Below are 21,384 nucleotides of genomic sequence, written 5' to 3'. Positions count from 1 at the left end.
GCACAGGCTTCAGTAGTTGTGGTGCACGGGCTCAGTAGCTGTGGCTTGAGGGCCCTAGAGCTCAGGCTCAGTAGTTGTAGCGCCCGGGCCTAGCTGCTCTGCAGCATGTGGGATCTTCCCGGACCAGGGCTCGAACCCGTGTCCCCTGCATTGGCAGGCGGATTCTTAACCGCTGCGCCACCAGGGAAGCCCTGCATTTTGTTTTTTAGACAACCTACATGACATGTTTTGTGGTTTTTTTCCTCAAAAACAATGCCTCTACTCCAAATAAAACAATGTCAAAATAAATGAAGAGTTCAAGATGACATCAGTCCCATTTGTCTAAGTCCTGGTGTTGTGTGGATGAAAAGCAGCAGCCGGCCAGTTATGACGATAGGTGATAGATCCAAGGTAACAGCCAGATCTGCTCACATTTTTCCGTCCCTAAACTTTCCTTAAAGAAAATCACACATGGGGTCACACCATCCTCACGGTAGTCCAGCAGAGCAACCAAGCCATCTGGATTCATGTTTTCACCAGTAAAGAACTGATCGTTTTTGAAATTAGCAAGGATGTGCTTGATTTGTTCTGCAGCCCCTGTCATAAAGGTTTTTACTCTTTCTGATCTCTGTTCTTCAAGTTTCCCTTTGATTGACTTCATATAATCTTTGATATGCTTTTTTTTTTAAATAAGTTTATTTATTTATTTTTGGCTGCATAGGGTCTTCATTGCTGTGCACGGGCTCTCTCTAGTTGCGGCAAGCGGGGGCTACTCTTTGTTGCGGTGCACAGGCCTCTCATTGCGGTGGCTTCTCTTGCTGCAGAGCACGGGCTCTAGGTGCGCGGGCTTCAGTAGTTGTGGCTTGTGGGCTCTAGAGCACAGACTTAGTCGCTCTGCGGCATGTGGGATCTTCCTGGTCCAGTGCTCGAACCCCTGTCCCCCGCATCGGCAGGCAGATTCTTAACCACTGCGCCACCAGGGAAGTCCCTGATGTACTTCTTGTAGGCTTCTCTTGTGAAGCTCGTTTCCTGCAAGTGATGGTTCATGACAATATCCACACCAGTGATTACTGTGCTTTCGGTACCTTCGCCCTCCCGGCCTTCAGCGGAGGCATTTCCATCAATGAGCAAGTCATCAGTGTTACCCTCTGTCTTACTATCTTCCCCTCCACCTCCAGACACAGCCCCCCACCCCACTCCCCGTGACCTTCCGGATCTTGTAGATGTCGGAGAGCATCTCATCATGGTTGATGAGGTCCCGGTAGATGATCATGATGGAAAGGAGATGACAGCGGCGCTAGCTTAATAGGAGCCCGGAGCTCCAGGCAGCGGCGCACGGCAGGGAGTGGAGAGCGGTTGGAAAAGTGTGGCGTCTCTTGGATTATCAAGTGACAGAAACCTTGACTTCTACCGGTTTCAACAACAACATCAAAAGAACGTATTGTCTCAGTAACTCCAGAATAGTCCAGGAGTAGATGTTTGGACCCAGTTGAATAGAGGGGTTCAAACCATAGTATGAGGACTGGAATGACATTCAAAATATTTAACAACTGGCCTTGCTTTGTCATTGACCCTCAGAATAGAAGTAAGAGGGAGTGTTCTGGAAGTCCCCTGCTGGTTCTGACATTAACTTGTTAGTTACTGGATCATGGGGAAGTTCAGGGATTGCAGAAGGGTGGCTAGGAGGAAGTGGCGAAATCACTCCTGTTCCCAGGGGGTTCTGGGCAGCATTTACTTACCAGCAGAAATATTTCAACAATAATCAGCCATTCCAGTGCGTACCAGGTGAACAGCAGCCCTGTGTTAGGATCTGGTTACTCTTTTTTTTCCCTCTCTCAGCTGTACTATTCCATATGGACTCGGTTCTCAGACAGTCTCTCTCCCCTGGTTGTGAGATGGCTGCCAGTGGTTCCCAGGGCTGCGTGCTTCCTCCTTCACATTCAGCAAAGAGGAGTGAGGCCCTTTCCCCCAGCAGCCCTGGCGTAAATCCCGAGATTTGCTCTGATGGGGCTGGCTGAGATCATATGCCCAATCCTGATTGATCAACGTGGCTGGCAGGGGAGGGGGTGGAATGGGAGACTGGCTTAGGCTATGTCACCTACCCCACCATTGGAGCCCCAGCTTAGAGGTAGCTTCTTTGGAGTATATAGGCTTAGAATTGAGCTGCTTTCCCCAAAGCAAAATTGGGGTACTGTTGTCAAAAGAAGAGAGGTCATGTATTGATTTCCTGCTCTATGTAACAAGTTACCACAAACACAGTGGCTTCACACAACACAATTTATTCTCTTATAGTTCTGGAGGTCAGAAGTCTGAAATGGGTCTCATGGGGCTAAAATCAAGGTGATGGCAGGTTGTGTTCCTAGGGGAGAACCCCTTCCCTTCCTTTTTCTAGCTCCTTGGCTTATGGCCACATCACTCCAGCTCCTGGTTCTGTTGTTATGTTTCTTTCTGTGACTCTGACCCTCCTTCCTCCCTTATATAAGGACCCTTGTGATTTCATTGGGTCCACCTGGATAATCCAGGGTAATCTCCCCGTTCAAAAATCCTTAATTTAAGCATATCTGTGCAGCTCCTTTTACCATGTAAGGTAACACATTCACAGAGTCCAGGAATTAGAACATGGACATCTTTGGGCCAGGGAAATGGGGTGAGGGGGAGGCGTTATTCTGCCTACCACAGAGTGCATGCTGGAAGGCAAAGACAATAAGTATCTACTCTCTCTGCTTTGTCCGCCACCTCTCTGGCTACTCTTTTGTATCTTTTGCAGATTCAGCCTTCTTTGCCTGACTTTATTTATTTATTTTTCTTTTTTTTTTTTTGGCCATGCAAGCAGCATGTAGGTTCCTAGTTCCCTGACCAGGGATTGAACCCACACCCCTGCAGTGGAAGCCTGGAGTCTTAACCACTGGACTGCCAGGGAAGTCCCATGGCCTTTCTTTCTTTCTTTCTTTCTTTCTTTCTTTCTTTCTTTCTTTCTTTCTTTCTTTCTTTCTTTCTTTCTTCTTTCTTTCATTTTACTGAAGTATAGTTGGTTTACAATGTTGTGTTAATTTCTGCTGTACAGCAAAGTGATTCAGTTATACAAATACATATTCTTTTTCATATTCTTTTCCATTATGGTTTATTATAGGATATCAAATATAGTTCCCTGTGCTATACAGTAGGACCTCATTGTTTATCCGTCCTATATACAGTAGCTTGCATTTGCTAATCCCAAACTCCCAATCCTTCCCTCCCCCACCCCTCTCTGCTTTACTTGACTTTAAATATTGTTTCTCAAGTTTCAGCTCTAGATTTCTTCTATCCTCACTCTATATTCTCTCCCCAGGCAAGCTCACTGAGTCCAAGGCATAATTACCAACTATGGTTACATATCCACATCTCTAGCCCAAACACCTCTGAGTCCAGACCAATTTATCTAAATGCTCACCTGACATCTCCACTTGCCTATCTTGATGGCCCTCCAAATTCAAGATGTCTCAAAGCTTCACTCCAAACCAGGCCCCAAGTCAGTAAATGGCACCACCATCCCTCCAGTTATGGCAGCCAGAAACCTGGACAATCATCCTTAATGTCTATCCTCTCCCTCCTCCCAATCCAATCTTTGACTGAGTCTTTTCTTTTTATTTGATGGAATTTTATTTGTAGCAACAACAATCATTAAAACCAAGCAAAAAACAAAAACAAAAATACCCTCCACTGAATGGGAATGGTACCTATTATTTGTCAAAACCCTTTCAGTGGAGTTTGACTGAGTGTTTTCAGTTTTACCTTCTTGATCTTAAATCCACTGATTTCTCTCAGTCTACTCACCTTCCACTCCAAGCCACCACCTCTGTCTAAACTGTTAACTCTTCTTGCCTGGACTTCTGCATTGGCCACCTAAACTAGTCTCTCGGGTCCATTATGACCTATCTCCAGTTTGTTCTCTATACCATTGCCAGGGTTATTTTTCCAAAATGCAAATCTGATCATTTAACTCACCCACTCAGAACACTTCACTGGCTTTCCATTGCTCTTAGGAGAGAGACCAAAACCCTTCCCATGGTAGCTAAGGCTTTGTGGGGTCTGCTCCCTGTCTATTTCTCTAGTCCTGCCTCCCTTCAAGAATCTATTGGTCTTTTACTTTATTTTCCTCAAACTTGCCATGTTCTTTCTCATCATTTAACCAGGGCATACTCTGTGCAGTCTGCCAGACCTCTAACTCATCTTTTATATGTCCCATGGACCCTTTTCAACCTCTTGGACTAGATCAAATTCTCCCATTGTAAACTGTCAGTGAATTCCATTATAGACTCTGCATTTCACCTAGGTAGTGCTAACACAATTCCAATTTTCTGTTTACTTGTCTACTCATTTGATTAATACTTGTTCTCTCCAACACAACCACTACTACTAGTCTGTAAGCTCCAGGGGAGCAAGGGCTTTGTCTGTGTCTGTTTGCCATTAAATCCCTGCACTTTGTTCTGTAGGCACTTCATGTATCTTAAAATCACAGACGCACATGCTCATTTTTGAATCAGGACACTGAGGTTGGTTCCGAGGTCATACAACCAGCTGGGGAATAAATTCCAAATCTGACTCCAAAACCTGCCCTTTCTTCCTTTCACTCTGCTGTCCTCTGAGATGGGGAAAGTGTTGGGATTGTGCCATTTCTGGGTGTGCAGTTCTAGAAACCTCATCTGCTTCCTTTGGAAGCCTTTGGAAATGGATCTGAAAAGGCTGACAGTTTGCCTGAACTTATAGGGGTAGGGGGGTAGTTTTTTTTCCTTTTCTTCCTTTTACGTCTGTCTTTCTTTCTTTCCTCCCTCTCTCTGTTTTTCTCCTTCCTTTCCTTTCTTCCTTCCTCTTTTCCAAAAAATGCACAAAGTTCCTGCTCATTGCCAGACTCTGTTCTGGGAGATGGTGACATAAAGATGAATCAAAAATAGTCTCTGTCCTCAAAGAGCTCAAAATCTAGTCTGTTAGACGTCTAGGTCAAGTAAATAAATTCCAAGCCAGTATCATTTCCTCCTCTGTAAAATGGGCATCATCCTTACTACACCAGAGTTATTGGATGCAAGTAACTGAAACTGACTTAGGAATGAAATTTATTGGAAGGGCACTGGATGGGTCCCAGAAATGAAAGAAAAGCAGGAGAACCAGACCCAGGAAACAGGAGGGTGGGCAGCTCATGGAGCCAAGTCCATGCTCTAAGAGCTAGCTTGTGAGGACAATGCCACTGGCACTGTCCCCACTGTGACTATTCCAGTTGTTCCCTTGTCTTTGAGACTGTCCCCCAAGATTCAAAGACCCAGGTGGGAGCATCCCATGAAGCAAGCTTGGATCAGTCACCTAGCCAGACTCCAGCTGCCTAGATGTTGGGAGAGGAGATAATTGCTCCCTTCCATTGCAGAATGGGGGTTGGCACTCAGAGCCCCTGACACTGCTGCTCTCATTTCCCTGTGGTTCTTGGGTGACACCAGGGCTAAATAACCTCTTGAGAGGTCACCTATTCATCGAGTCCCTGCACAATGATCTGCTGCTAAGTAGTAGGACTGGGACTTGAATTTGGGTCTAGCTGGCAGAGTAGCAGTTAGAGTTCTTGGCTACAAGCAACAGACACCACCTCTGCCAATTTTCAGCAAAAGAGAATTTATTGGAGGGATGTGGGCGAGGCTCAAAGAATTTATGGGGAGCTGTAGAAGCCAGTTTGGGGGCAGACAGGAACCAAAGGAGAGATGGAGGGTCTAGGATCATGTTGGAGACACATTTACACTTGAGTGCTGCTGCCACCAGCACGATGAATGACCTGCAACAAGATCTCCTATTTTGGCTGCACTGCTTCCAAGTTCAAATTCTCAGGACATAAGGTGTTTCATGGGGTTAGTTTCCATCATGGCCCTGTCCTCCAGGGTGAGGATAGGAAAATGGCTTTTTTAGTGGGATGGGTCATTTGGAGTTACCTTTCCATCAAGGCCACAGAGGAAATTAATACAGTGTTGGGGGGTGTTTATCAGTTATCTATTGCCAAAATAATAGTACATAGCAAACAATCACATGCTTCCAAAGCATGCAACAATCAGCTCATACATTGGTGGTCAGTTAGGCAGCTCTGCTGATTTTGGCTGGACTTGCTCACATGTCTGGAGGTTGGCTGGCTATTGGCTGATCTAGTCTAACCTTGGCTGGGAGGACTAGGCCCTCTGGTTCTGCTCCTCCAGTGGGTTACTTCTGGCATGTTCTCCTGGGTAATGGCAGAGGCAGAAGAGGGGGCAAACCCTATCACGCAAGTGCTTTCTAAGGCCCAGCTTGCATCACATCTGCTGATATCCTATTGGCCAAAGCAAGTCACATGACCAAGGCCAGCATCAGAGTGAGGGAGCACTGTGAAATATCATGGCAAAGGGTGTGGATACAGTTGGCCCTCCCTCCATATCTGCAGGTTCCACACCCACCGATTCAACCGACCATGGATCAAACATATTCGAAAAAAACAATTCCAGGAGGTTCCAAAAAGAAAAACTAGTTACATAGCATTTACATTGTATTTACAATTATTTAAATGGCATTTACAGTGTATTAGATATTATAAGTAATCTAGAGATGACTTAAAGCATACCGGAGGATGCGCATAGGTTACATGCAAATACTTTGCAGATTTTGGTATTTGAGTTGCAGGGTTGGGGTGGTGGTTGTCCTAGAACCAAATCCCCAGCAGATAACAAGGGGAGACTATACAGGGAAAGGTGAAGAATTGGTGCCATGTTTGCAGTCCATGGGGAAATGTCTAAAAGGAGCCAATGTCTGTGACAGACGTCAAAGTCCAAGTTATTTCCATGTTCCACACCACCTGGGGCAGCAACCAAAGGAGCTTTTCTCTAGGACAGGCCTCTGTCCTTATTCAGTTGTATCATTTTGAATGTCAGGTTCATGAGAACAGGGACTTTTGTCTGTTTCACTCACCATGTAACCCCACTGTCTAGAACAGTGCCGGATACATAACAGGTGCTTAACAAATAGTGATTGAGTGAAAATTCCCCTGTGAACTTATCTTATGCATCTAACCAAGGTTTTTCACTTTTGTGGGGAGGTTGTATGCTATGGAGGAAAGGACTTAAATTTGGACACAAATCAACCTGGGCTCAAATCTGGGCTTCATCCTTTACTACCAGTGACCTTGGGCAAATTATCCAGTCTTCCTGAGCCTCATTTCCCTGTAGTGGAAAACTTTTGGGTGACTTCTCAGTGCAACCTCCCCATTTTCTGGTAATTGTCCCTTCCATCTCCACATATTTCCTGTGATGGGGCTTCTGTATTACGTGACCCTGTCCCCAACCCCCAACCCTGTCTCAACTGATTGGACCAGGGGTATGGATCTGAACCATAATGGGCCAATCAGAGTCTCTTTTCCAGGAATTTGGAATTCCAGTCTTAGTCTGATTGGCCTCTTAAATGGAGGAGATAGGAAATCAGGAGCTGGTTATGGTCATTTTCCACCAGAGAGAGCTGGTCTACAGCAGGAGAGAAGAATAAAGCCCTCATTGCAGATTATTTCTTAGGCCCAGTCAGCTATCAGACAGCTAGCTAGGCAGCTAGGTAACCACTGGTGTAATGGTTAAGGGCATAGTCTCTGGTTCCAGACTACCCTGGTTCAGATTCTGGCTCTAACATTTACTAGCTGAGTTATTTAACTTCTCTGTGCCCTCATTCTCATCTGTAAAGTGGGAATGACATTAATACCTACTTCATGGGGTTGCCATAATGATTAAATAAAAGTGCATAGAACTATATCTAATGCATGGTGAGTACTAATCCATGTGCATGGATTCCAGGTCATAGTCTCCGATCCTTAAAATTAATACCCCTTTTTCACCCCACCCACCCCCTTTCAGGAAACACTCACTTCAGTGGATTGTTGATTCCAGGGCAAAGAATCTGAACTAATACCATTTTCACCTGTGAAATGGGGAAAGTTAGGAATCTTGAGTTCTTGGAGTAGTAGTGAGGATGAAATGAGATGAGTACAGCTCTTGGCACACTGTAGGTACTCAATATTTACATGTTTCTCATCCTTCCTACCCTGCCTTCCTCAGACTCCAACTGGGGCCAAGCATGGGAGATGGTGCTTCTGGTCTGGACGGTCTTGGCCACAGCTTGGTTTGGCTCCTTTCTAAGGTGAGTCTGATCTGTTCTTACAAGGTTCTTAGAACCACACGTCTCAATACTTCATTCTGTACTCAGAGGAGTGAATCATTGATCTTGAGGTGCCTTCTCCCCTAGAAGACTTCATCTCTGATGCACTCTAGATTTTCTCATTGCCGGGGAAGTAACCCAGGGCACAGCAGCTCTTGGTGGGGGCAGGGGTGGTGTGGGCAACAGGGGTAAGAGAGCTGAACCTTACCCTTTCCTTATTTGTCCCCTGCTGGTACAGTCCTTTTCCTGGTCCTTGAGAGCTATATAGGAAGGGAGAAAACTGTGCCACTGGCTTAAGAGAACAGGGGCAAGAGGCTTGGAGGTGTGGACAGAGCTTCTTGATTCATGTGATAATATTCGGGGGTGAATAAGTCCATGAGAGGGAGGTTTTCTTCCTCTTGGCCAGCTTCCTCAGCCCTCCTAGCTCCTCCCTTTGAGGCCCCTACTCTGTGACCACCCAGCTCAGCCCCCAGGCGAAGCCCAGCAAGGGCAGGGCGTGTGAGTAAGTGGGATGGGAGGTTCTAGGAACATTTTTTTTTAATTGAAGCATAGTTGATGTACAATATTATGTTAGTTTTGGGTCAACAAAATAGTAATCCAACAATTAAATCCACTACAAAATGATCACCACAAGTCCAGTAATCATCTGTTACCATGCAAAATTATTACAATATTATTGACTATGTTCCTTATGCTGTATATTATGTCCCCATGGCTTATTTATTTTATAACTGGAGGTTTGTATCTCTTAATCCCCTTCACTTATTTTGCCCAACCCCCCACTCCTTCCTGGCAACCACCAGTTTGCTCTCTGTATCCACAACTCTGTTTCTGTTTTGTTGTGTTTGTTACTGTATAAGTGAGATCATACAGTACTTGTCTTTCTCTGTCTGACTTATTTCACTTAGCATAGTACCCTCTAGGTCCACCCATGTTGTTGTTAATGGTACAATTTCATTCTTTTTTATGGCTGAGTAATACTCCATTGCATATATATACTATATCTTTTATTATCCATTCATTCTTCTATTTTTTAATAATTAATTAATTAATTAATTAATTTTTGGCTGTGCTGGGTCCCCGTTTCTGCGCGAGGTCTTTCTCTAGTTGTGGCAAACGGGGGCCACTCTTCATCGCAGTGCACGGGCCTCTCACTATCGCGGCCTCTCTTGTTGTGAAGCACAGGCTCCAGACATGCAGGCTCAGTAGCTGTGGCTCACGGGTCCAGTTGCTCCGCGGCATCTGGGATCCTCCCAGACCAGGGCGCGAACCCGCGTCCCCTGCACTGGCAGGCAGACTCTCAAACACTGCGCCATCAGGGAATCCCTCCATCCTTCTATTGATGGACATTTAGGTTGCTTCCATATCTTGGCTATTGTAAATAATGTTGCAATGAACCTAGGGGTGCATACATCTTTTCGGATTACTGTTTTTGATTTCTTTGGGTAAATACCCAGAAGTAGAATCACTGGACCATATGGTAGATCCATTTTTAATTTTTTGAGGCAACTCCATACTGTTTTCCATAGTGGCTGCACCAATTTACATTCCCACCCACAGTGCATAAAGTTGTCTTCTGTATTCGTTTGCCTCTGGGTTGGGGGGCAGGCAGGAGGGTGATTTCCCTGAGATGAGTCGGCTGTTGTCATTGTCCCTTTCCCCTTCTCTCTTGTGGGGAAAAAAGTTGTGAACATGGAAAAGGCCATAAAGTTGGCAGATGCTTCTGGGGACCCATAGAGCCATGGTGCTGCAGGCTTCTCCTTCTGCCGTGTTGGCCCCAGTCCTTGACTGGGATTCTGCCTCTGTTTCCCTCCAAAGACAAAGAGCACTGTCTTTGTCCAAAGACAAAGAGCGCTGTCTCTAGAAAACTCCAATGCTAACTCAACAGGGAAGACCCCACGGGTGGCTTTCAGGCATGCAAGTGAATCTTCCAACCACGTTATGAAACCATCAACGGCTCCAGTTTCCTCAGTCTCAAAGAATGGGACAGTCACCACCGTGAAACCCATAGTAGCATCTAAAATGACAACACCAGGGGTCTCAACAGATATAACTTCCACCACCTTAAAGTCTACACCCAAAATAACAAGTGTTTCAAAAAACATCCCGGATGTCAATCAACATCCACAGTGACTACAACCCACAGTAGTTCGGTGACATTTGTTTCTTCATCAGTAACAATTACAGCAACTATTAACTCTCAAGAAAATAAAAGATCAAAATTTGATACTGGCAGCTTTGTTGGTAGTATTATATTAAATTATGGAATTTAATCTTTGCTTTACATTGGATGCAAAATGTACTATTCAAGAAGAGGCATTTGTTATAGACCCATCTGTGAACATGATGCCATCATTTAAGGAAATCCGAGCACCAATGGAAAGAAGAAAGATTGATGCAGCCCAGTCAATTAATTTTGTTTTATTGTTAGTTTAAAACAATATTCTCTTCTTGAAAATAGTATGAACAAGCCAGTGCATATAATGTACAATGTATTATATGAATATGTAAAGCTTCCTCAAGATTACTAAAGGCAAAAAGGATTTGGATTATTTTTTTTTTTTGGTTTTTGGGTTTTTTTGGCCACGCGGCATGCAGGATCCCAGTTCCCCGACCAGGGATGGAACCCGTGCCCCCTGCAGTGGAAGCGCAGAGTCTTAACCACTGGACCGCCAAGAAAGTCCCTGGTTTGGCTTTTTTTTTTTTTTTTTTGGCTGTGTTGGGCCTTCGTTGCTGTGAGCGGGCTTTCTCTAGTTGCGGTGAGTGGGGGCTACTCTTCGTTGCAGTGCACAGGCTTCTCATTGTGGTGGCTTCTCTTGTTGCGGAGCACGGGCTCTAAGCGCGCAGGCTTCAGTAGTTGTGGCACGTGGGCTTAGTTGCTCCGCGGCATGTGGGATCTTCCCAGGCCAGGGCTCAAACCCATGTCCCCTGCATTGGCAGGTGGATTCTTAACCACTGTGCCACCAGGGAAGCCCCAAACCAGGTGTTAAGCATAATTTTAGTTTCAATGTCTCTTCAGAATGCATCAGTATATTATACGTTTTAAAGCTTAGTACTCGTTTTTTTGCGTGTGTGTGTGTGTGTGTGTGTGTGTGTGTGTGTTTGCCACGAGGCTTGTGGAATCTTAGTTCCCTGACCAGGGATGGAACCCGTGTCCCTTGCAGTGGAAGTGCAGAGTCCTAACCAACACTGGACCGCCAGGTAATTCCCAAAACTTAGTACTTGGTTTAGAAACAAAACACATACCAAAAACAAAAACAAAAAACCCAGAAAAAACCCAGATAAACCCAGAACCAATATCTGGGCTTAACTCTGTTAGAGAGGCTGTTTTATTTTTTGTTTTTTGTTTTTTTTTGTCTGTGTTGGGTCTTTGTTTCTGTGCGAGGGCTTTCTCTAGTTGCGGCAAGCGGGGGCCACTCTTCATCGCGGTGCGCGGGCCTCTCACTATCGTGGCCTCTCTTGTTGCGGAGCACAGGCTCCAGACGTGCAGGCTCAGTAGTTGTGGCTCACGGGCCTAGTTGCTCCGCGACATGTGGGATCTTCCCAGTCCAGGGCTCGAACCCGTGTCCCCTGCATTAGCAGGCAGATTCTCAATCACTGCGCCACCAGGGAAGCCCCCGAGAGGCTGTATTTTTATTAATAACTTCTTTTGAGCATTCCATGACAGTTGATATAATTTCAGTGAATTGCAATGTTTAACATGCTAATGTTTTAAAGACTTAGTTGTCAATATTAAATAATAAGTTGGATTATTTGGTACCGTGAGAATATTGTCACCACTGCATACTGCTTCATTTCATACTTAGCTGTTAATTTCATATTTGGTGAATATTTTTAAGAGCTGTAGAGCTGCTTTCTATATCTGGAAATGTTTGGTGTAATGGAAACACACTTAAATTAAAAGAAAAAAAAAAAAGCCCATCATATGATTTCCAAAACAACACTTAGAATTCTGAGCTACTGATGGATGCTGTGTTTATCAAGCCAGGGATTGTGGGGCTGCTAAACCTACAGGATGAAAATGCTGCATTTTCATTCACTGTCCATTTTACTCAAAGATTTGGGGAGACAGCATTTTTGTACTAAAACACCAGTGTATTTTGGAATCGATTCTTATGAAGTTTTAAAGCAGGAATTTTTAAGACAGGAAGCATCCTACTTCCTTATGTGGGTATCCTTCAGACAGCTCCTCTCCCTCCCTTGCTGAAGAGGATGCACTTCCAGGTGTATTATGTTAATGGGGAGAAAAAGCACAGTATTGTAGGGACACCGATATTAGCCAATGTATTTTGAAATGTTTTCAGTTTTATAGTTTATATTGGAGCATTCAAAGCTCAGGGTCAAATTTCGACAAAAGAGGTATTTAGTCACACGGAATACTAAGCTAGTATTTCTTCTATCTTAGATGGTTAAAGCAAATCGCACCAATTTCTGATAGTCCAAAAAGGAGCTGAGAATCATAATGAACATGCATTTACATTTAATAGGAATTAAAGGTGACTCTTGTGATCAGCTTCTAATTTTCAGAGAATGAAAATTCTCTGAATTTTCAAGAGAATTTTGAAAATATTATATCAAGAATTTTGATATAAAAGGATCATTTCTACTCACTGTGCATTATGGCTGATTGATATGATGAATATGGGTGATAAAAATTATCCAAAATATGGATATGATAGGATGTATGTAGTGTGGAGAAAGCATTATGAAGCACATGTGTTTACATTGGTTTGAAAAGAGATGTGACTGATAGGTAAGTTGCCCCAACTGATCTTTCAACCACTGCTTTCACTTCTTTGGAAAATATACTTAAGATATATTTCATAGTAATGGGGCCCTTTTAAATTTAACTTGTTTTGTCTCCTGCATTCTTAATATTTCAGTACTTCAAGTCAGTCAGAACATTGTGGACAGGCCTGAAGTTTTCTTGAATACTTGTTTCTTTAGCATTTTGAAGATATAAAACCACCTTTTAAGCACTAAATGTCATTATTTGCCTATGAAGTTTCCTGTGCTTTGGATTTGAAATAATTTAGTTATCTCTTTCCTCTGCATATAAGTTGTATAATTTGTTACTTTCAAATACCAGTACTTCAACGCAGCCATTTTTTTTTTTTTTTTTTTTTGGTTATCTGCAAAAATTGTGGAAAACAGTGATGCAAACCAGAATTTCACTTTGGAGAACATTTCCTCAACGTCACTTTATCTTCCTAATTATGTTTATTTAAACAAATGTTCAATTTTGTTTGCATTCTTTGAGAATGTGTTTACTTGAAGATAAAATCAATCTAGGTATATGTCTAAATATTAGGCAGAATCCAATCTATGATTTTAAAATGTCTTTGGATAATCTATAAAATGAATAATTCAAATACAGATAAATGAGAGTTGGCAGTATATTATAGTGATAATTTTGTATTTTTCAGGAAAAAAATTAAAGCAAATTCCTGTTACCTTTTTTATTATAATGACCAGCTTTTGGTATTTCATTGTTACTGAGATCTATTTTTAGAATAAAATTGTGCTCTCCATCTTAAAAAAAAAATGCTTTTAAAAGGGCTATGTCAGTTACAATGTCACCAGCAAATTGTGTAAATACTGGTTTTGTCACATCTTTGCCAGCACTGACCATTATAATTATTCTAAGTGTCTCATAGTTGACTTAGGTTTTGTTCCTTTCACAGCATACGTGAACAGGGTGTGCCAATAAGTAAAAGTTCATCAGGACTTACAATGCTTGGTGTCAGTCTATTTATCTCTTGTAAAAATAAAATACAGTGTGTGTGTGTGTGTGTGTGTGTGTGTGTGTGTGTGAAAAAAAAAAGAAAATAGCATTTTCCTTGGAGGAAATGTGAGGATTAAATAAGATGGTATATGTAAAATATTTAGAATGGTACCTGGCATATGTTCAATAAAAGCTAGACATTTCAAAAATAAATAAATAAATAAATAAATTATGCTCAACTTATCTGTGGACTTGAATCTCAGATAAATAAATTTGCCAAAGTTGGGGAAAAAAAAAAAAAAAGTTCATCAGGACTGAGGAGGGATCGTTTCTTTGAAGAGGGAACTTAGAAAGAAAAACACATACCACACACTTTGTAAATATCCTGAAAATTGAGGATGTTGTTCTTCTTGTCCACTGCAGCTACTTCTCTTTTCTGAGACATCCATTTCTATATAGCTTGTTCAGTTCCCTTGGCTTTGACACTTGTAGATCTAGAATGTGGAAGTACCCTGAATGATGATGATGATTTAACAGCTTGAGATAAACTTTTGATGAAATTTCAGATCAATTTCTATGTCTCTTTGAATATGCATTTTCTCATGAAAACTTTCCAAATCAGAGGAGAAGCTGAAATTTCTCTAGAAAATTATTGAAGATGATGAGACTGAGTTTCTCCATCTGTAAAATGGGAGAGGGAGGTTGGGATGAGGTAATGTCCAAAGAGAAGCTTCATGGGTTTGCAAAGACCTGCAAAGACTTGGTTGGCAAAACATGTCTTGAGACGAGGAGGATTTAATCCAAGAACAAACAGCATCGTGATTCTTGATGTCCTGCTTGTTCATCCCAGGAAATTATCAAATGACAAGGAGTTAAGTAACCAAGAGAAGGGAAGTGGAGCTAGAGTAGACCAGAAGCCATAGATCCACTGTCCTCCATGCCCAATCACATCGTTAGAGATATTGAGAGGGGCTCTGAGTCACCCACTCTCCAGGATCTGGGCGTTCAAGCCAATTTTACTTAACTTCCCAAGAATTACTGTTTGCTCCATCTCAGCAGCCCCTTGCTTTTTTCCCTTCATTGAATCTATCATTTACATGATTTTGCATTCTTCTTTGGCATTTTTACTTGCTACTACCTGTCTCCCTTACTAGAGTATAAACTTTCTGAAGGCAGGGAATACATCTGTCTCATTCATTGTTGTATCTCTAGTTTCTGGAAGATGCTAGATGTTCAAGAAATATTAATGCAGTGACAGGTGACCCTAGTGGGCTGGAGGTGTGGGGGACATCCGGACTGCCAAGTCACGGGTTACATACATTCATTTCCTTTCTAAAAATGGTCCTCTACCACATGTAACTGGTAGACATGGGATTTGAAAATAGGCAGGCTGACTCCAGAATCCATGTGCTTAGCCATGAGGGCTTGCAGCTGTGCAAAGGAAGACCATGTGGCCATTAAATCCATGTGGCAGAAGAATATTTATTGACATGGGAAAATATTCACAATATGTTGGTGAGTGAGAGCATCCCGTTTCAAAATACAGCACTAACCATCCAGGGTTGTTGGGAGGATTAAATGAGTTAATACAGGGAAAGCACAGAAAACAGTGCCTAGCACATGGAAAGTTCTTGATAAGTGTTGCCCAAGTAGTTGGTGAGCCATCTCTCATCTTCAGGGTTTCTTAGGGAGAAGTCAGGCCCCAGGCCACAGTGTGGAGAGGCAGCGTGCTGTTGAAGAGCTGCCTCCCTAGGTTTGAAATAATGTATACTGCTCCTCTCCACCTCTCTCCCTTCCACCCTGGGCTGGTAAGATGGTGGGAACAACAGTACAGACAATGGCTCTCTCCAAAGATATCTCTTCATCAAATCTCCCCTTTCTGCATTCTGACCACCTTTTAGTATCTTTGATCTGGCGGAGAGGTCTGAAAATGGTAAAGCTGATTCTACACTTTTCCTCTGTAACTTCTATGTAGGAGGTAGCCTCACATTCACTTTGGGATATGATATCCATGTACTGGCATCTCTGTAGAAACAGAGGTGGGGAAAGGCCCCATTTCAACATCCTATTACATGACTGCAATTATGACCTTGGGTTCTGTGAGACCCCTGGGCTCTCATAATACATTCTTCCTTTTTAGTTTGAGTGGGTTTCTTCTACTTGCAAACAAGTGATTGCTCACCACGGCATAGGTCCTAAAGATCTGAGCTTGGATGGGGTATTCCTCCTGAAGCGGGCAGGAATAAGAGGAACCGGAGCAGAGCCTGAGTTAAAATCCCCCACAAGTTCAAAGGGCAGAAAATGGAAGTCAGAGTTAAGGGTCAGGGCCAGGCCCCAGAACTGAACTTCAATTAAAGAGGAGAAGATTGAATTCAAAGTGAGGTGGTGTCCTGGGCAACGGACAGTGAGTGTCCTGGGTGGTGTCCTGCTTTTCACAATTTTGCTTTTCAGACTCTGTAGACTGTGATGTGCAGTTGGCTTAAAGGTACAAGGACAGGGATGGCCGCCACCAATATCTCCAGGCCCCTGGCTTTCGGTTTTGTCAAGTTATTTTTGGAGTGGGATTATAGAACCAGAAGATTTGATTCTTGGTATCAGCCACCAGTGGCTTTATCCAAAATGGTACTAATTAGCCCTGCCATGAGCCATGTGTGAGCATATCTGGGAGTATGAAGGTACAGAGTTACAGGCAAAGGAGTGCCCAGGATGTCCCTGGCAACTTTATACCTTTAAGGGAAGGACCAGCTGCAGGTGGAGGAGCTGAAGAAAAAACAAGTGGGGGAAGACAAGGCACTCACCCAGCAGTCCAGCGTTCCTGACATTCCTCTGGCCTCACTCTGCTGTGGATTCCTGATTCCGACTCCTTGATTATCCCCAGTTCCCGGGCTGTGTCCTTTACAGGTTAGACTTTTTCTAATCACACCGCTTTCCCCCTTACCTGCTGGCCAGTCCTGCATGAGGAAAGGGTCACTGGTTCCTGCCAGTCTTTGCCTTTCCAGCCTGGAGTGGCTCCTTTGAGCTGCCGAGCCCACTCTGAAAGGCCTGCTGGACTCTACTTAAAGGTCCTATCTGGCCAGGGCACCCCATACCTAGTCTAGTCTGTTAACTCTTAGTGAGGCAGGATAGCAGGGTGGTTAAAAGCACAGGACCTGGAGTCAGACTGCTTGGGTTCAAATGCTGGCTTCCCCTGTTACGAGCTGGGTAACTCAGGGCAAGCTACGAACCTCCCTGGGTTTCAGTTTTCTGTAGAATGGGGGTGAGAATAACAATACCTAACTCATAGGGTCATCAAGAGGATTAAACTGAGTTCATGTATACAAAGCCAGGGACACTAAACTAACCACAAGAGTGAGATGGACAGTTCTGTACAGCAAAGAACCATCCCACCTAAAATGCCATCAGTGCTCCTAGTTGAGAAACACTGACTAAGAGCATGGAACTCGAATGCCTGGGTTGAATCACAGATCTACCACTTACTAGTTTTGGGATCTTAGACACTTACTGAACCTTCTGTGCCTCAGTTTTCCCATCTGTACAATGGGAGCAATGATAGATTTGTAAAATAAGAACAATGACAGCCTACCTTATACAGGGTTGCTCTGAGGCTTAAATGAGTTAATATGTACAAAGCTTTTTTTTAAAAATAATTATTATTTTTTAAAATATTTATTTATTTATTTATTTATTTTTGGCTGCTTTGGGTCTTCGCTGCTGTGTGCGAGCTTTTCTCTAGTTGCGTTGAGCGGGAGCTACTCTTCATTGCTGTACGCAGGTTTCTCATTGTGATGGCTTCTCTTGTCGCAGAGCACGGGGTCTAGGCATGCTGGCTTCAGTAGTTGTGGCACGCAGGCTCAGTAGTTGTGGCTCACGGGCTTAGTTGCTCCACGGCATGTGGGATCTTCCTTGAACAGGGCTCGAACCCGTGTCCTGTGCATTGTCAGGTGTACTCTTAACCACTGCACCACCAGGGAAGTCCAATACGTATAAAGCTTTTAGGACAAGGCCTGGAGTATAATCAGCTCCATATTTTAGCAACTGTTACTATTATACTGTCCCCTTATCTGATGTTGTGGGCATAACTGGAGGTGGCATATGATACAAGCATTTTTCTCACATCATAAAATAAATCTTTGCTTCCTTTGAAAGTTCTCTGGAAGAAAAGTTTCCTTCAGGAGGTTGTTAATTCCTACGTGGATTACTCATAAGAGAAAACACTTTCCTTAACACAGGGAAAATGAAACTGGTCATGTTCTAGACAGTGGTGAATTAGACCAGCCTGAAGAGCCAAGGTGTCTTAGTCAGGAATGGTTCAGTTGCAAATAACAGAATCCGTGTCACACACTAGCCAAAGCAAGAAAAACGTTATGGGGGAGGAAGGAAGGGGAAAATCTAGATGAACACTTGGGGGTAGGAAGTAGACAGGTCTCATGAGGAACTAGAACCAGGAACTGGAAACTTCTAAATAGAACCAGACTCCCACTCTTGCTCACCACTCCCTCCACACCACCCTAGCCTAGCCATCTTCAGCTCTCGCCTGGATGGTTGCGACATTCTCTCTGATTCTCCCTTTGTCCCCCTAAGACCCATTCCTCACACAACAGCCAGAGCGATCTTTTAAAAATGTAATAAGATTGTGTTGTTTCCCTGTACAAAACCTTTCAGCGGTGTCCCATTGTACCTGAAGGCAGGAATTTGTCCTCTTGTTCACTGCTATATCCCTGGGCATGGCACATAGTAGATGCTCAATAAATTTGTTGATTGACTGAATGGAAATGCACCCGGACTCCTGGCAGAACCGTTCTCTCCTTCTCCCTCTGAGGTTTCTCATCACTCTTTGTGAGTCTTCCATGGTTCTCTCTCTGATTTCTTGCCATTCCCAGTCACATGGTGCAAAATGGCTTTCCAGCCAATGTCACCTCTCAGCTTCAGCATCACCTGCTAACACATCCCAGAGTCCAAATTTCTGGAAGAGAGAAGTTGACTGATCCAGCTTGGATGAGGGGATCCACCCCTATTCATTCAGTTATGGCTGGGGACTGCTGAAGCCCACTTCTATGGGAAAGGCATTTTAGAAAAGAGGAACATGGACTGGCAGACCACCCTCAGAATTGTGTACTACCTTTAGGGCAAGGCTCAGGTATGGGGAATCCCCAGTCCTCAGGGAGTCCAGTACTAGGTTTGGGTGGGCAATTACACCTTGTCTAGAAGATCCCAAATAGAATCCAGGATATGAAATAGAGATAATAAATTAGCTACAATTTTTATGAACTATTGAACCACATGCCAGACATAGGTCTAAGACCTTTATAGGTATCAACTCTAGGTATCAAAGTGTACAATCTTCCCAACAATGCAATGAATAAGGTACTATTATCCCCATTAAATAGATGAGGATGTGGAGGCACAGAGAGATTGTCAGTGATGGAGCCAGAATTCTAAGCATTCCAGCCCCCGACTGCATCTGTTCCTTCACCACCTAAACAAGATAAAGACATAATTCCCCTCTTACAATGAGGAAAATGAGGTTCCGAGAGATAAAGTAAAAAGAATAATGTACATAAAGCCACCTGGCTGTAAAGTAACAAAGCCTTGATTGCAACAGCTCTGCAGCCCTTAGGCCAAACTTCCCCCATCACCGTGCCCACTACAATTAAAAAAAAACACCCAGCTTTATTGAGAGAGAATTCACATTCACCTATTTAAAGTGTATAATTCAATGGTTTCTCGTATAGTCACAGATATATACAACCATCACCACAGTCAATTTGCCCGCTACAACTCTATGGATAAGGTAATTCTATCCCAAAGAGGGGAAGTGGCTAGGCAATCATCACACAGCATGTAGATGACAGAACCCAGGCCACTGTCCCAACCACTATGAGAATATTTCTGGAAATCCCCACTTGAATAACTATGTTTGTCAGAACAAGGATGGCTTGTTGTGGTGTGATGGCATGGGGGCAGAGCTGGGAGGAGACAGGATAAGAAAGCCCCTATCCCATGGAGACAGTGTCCAAAGCCGAAACTCTGGCCTCTGTGACCTCCCCTGCCTAGCCAGACAACCTCTTTTCTTGCTTCTCTCCTTTATTCCTTTGACAAACACCTACTGTCCTTTAAGCCTCGGTTCAAATATCTCCTCCTCCAGAAAGTCTTCCCTGATTCATATCCAGGCTGGGCTAAGTGTTCCGCCATGGTGTCTGCTGGACAGCTTTCTCTGTCTCAACAGCACAGCTCTTCTCTGTCGTGGCCCCTCTGCCTTTGCGCAGTCCCCCCAGTGCTAAGTGCATGGATATTGGAACTAAAAAGGCATGGATTTAAATCCAGGCTCCGCCATGTCTTAGCTCTGCGACCTTGGGAAGGCACATGGTAGGCCCCCCAAAATTTCCAGTTCCTTTCATCCTTCCCTTCTGGTTTCTTGGAGGGTGCCTATTAAGCCTTAGTTCGCATTGGAATCCCACGTCCTCATGTCTGACAGCCTTCTGGCAAATGGCAGACACACTTTCATTGCTCAGACTGTCTTCCAATGGAGAAGCATTCCTCCTTCCCCAAATGCAGCTCAGTCCTTGTGGCTTGGGTGGTTCTGACTCTAAGTCCCAGGGGTGGGCAGAAGACCCAAGGCTGGTCAATCCAAGGTTTTTGTCCTGTGTCTCTAGTGATTGATCCAGGGATAGGGATGGGCCGGTGACTTAATCAGAATCCCTTCATGAAATCTGTCAAATGGGCATTAGAAAAAAGAAGGTCTCTCTGTCTCTGTCTCTCACGCTCAGCATGAGATACACGGCATTGAAGGTTTGGCATGCCAGCAGCCATCTCCTGTCTGAGAGTGACGCCAAGCAGAGTCAAATAAGCCTGAAAGATGGAAAGAACGAAAGTTCTGATGCCTTCCTGGATTCAGATATGCCTGAAGTCCCCTTGGATTCCTATTTTCCTTAAGCTCATCTAGGTTGGATTTCTGATGTTTGTAATCAAAAGCGTTCTAATCAATACATGGGTTCACTTTAATATGCAATCAGGGTAGCTGGATCTATGGTGGCCTGAAGATAAGCCAACAAGCTGTGGATAGCAGAGCAGCAAGAGGCAAAGAACTTTGGGCCCTTGATGACATCATTAAACTACTGAATTAACCAGCCCTGAAGCCAGTCTAATCTAGGATTTCTCATTCTGTGAAACAATAACATTTCCTTATTGGTTAAGTAATCGTGAATTGGGTTTTTTCTTACATGTAGCCAAAACCATCCTTAACTTGGTCTCCAGCCCTCTCCCCCTAATTCCTGTGATTTTAGCCAAGGGATTGAGTGGATTTGGGGCCACATCCCCCAGGCTAGCCCAAGAAATAGTTTGTTTCTCATTGTTACTCTTGTTCCTTTGGTGCTATTTTTTTTCTTGCAAGCTCTCTCAGCCCCTTCTGGACAAGTTGTTGATTCCTTCATTTCTCCAAGTATTCCTAACACTTAGCAGGTACTACTGAGGCTTTAGTGACACACAGGGAGAATTTCAGCACAGTA

The 21,384-nt window shown here is 43.7% G+C and overlaps 2 pseudogenes; one reads left to right on the top strand and one right to left on the bottom strand.

The window, feature by feature from the left end:
• Positions 1-364: 364 nt before the first annotated feature.
• Positions 365-1,252, bottom strand: LOC132367308 (translationally-controlled tumor protein-like; annotated as a pseudogene).
• Positions 1,253-8,073: 6,821 nt separating this feature from the next.
• LOC132366723 (porimin-like) lies at positions 8,074-10,514 on the top strand (annotated as a pseudogene).
• Positions 10,515-21,384: the final 10,870 nt, after the last annotated feature.

Source organism: Balaenoptera ricei, chromosome 1 (assembly GCF_028023285.1).
Source record: "Balaenoptera ricei isolate mBalRic1 chromosome 1, mBalRic1.hap2, whole genome shotgun sequence".
In the NCBI taxonomy this organism is placed as follows: Eukaryota; Metazoa; Chordata; class Mammalia; order Artiodactyla; family Balaenopteridae; genus Balaenoptera; species Balaenoptera ricei.
Note: the sequence above shows the minus strand (reverse complement) of the source record. Positions and strands in the feature narration are given on the sequence as shown.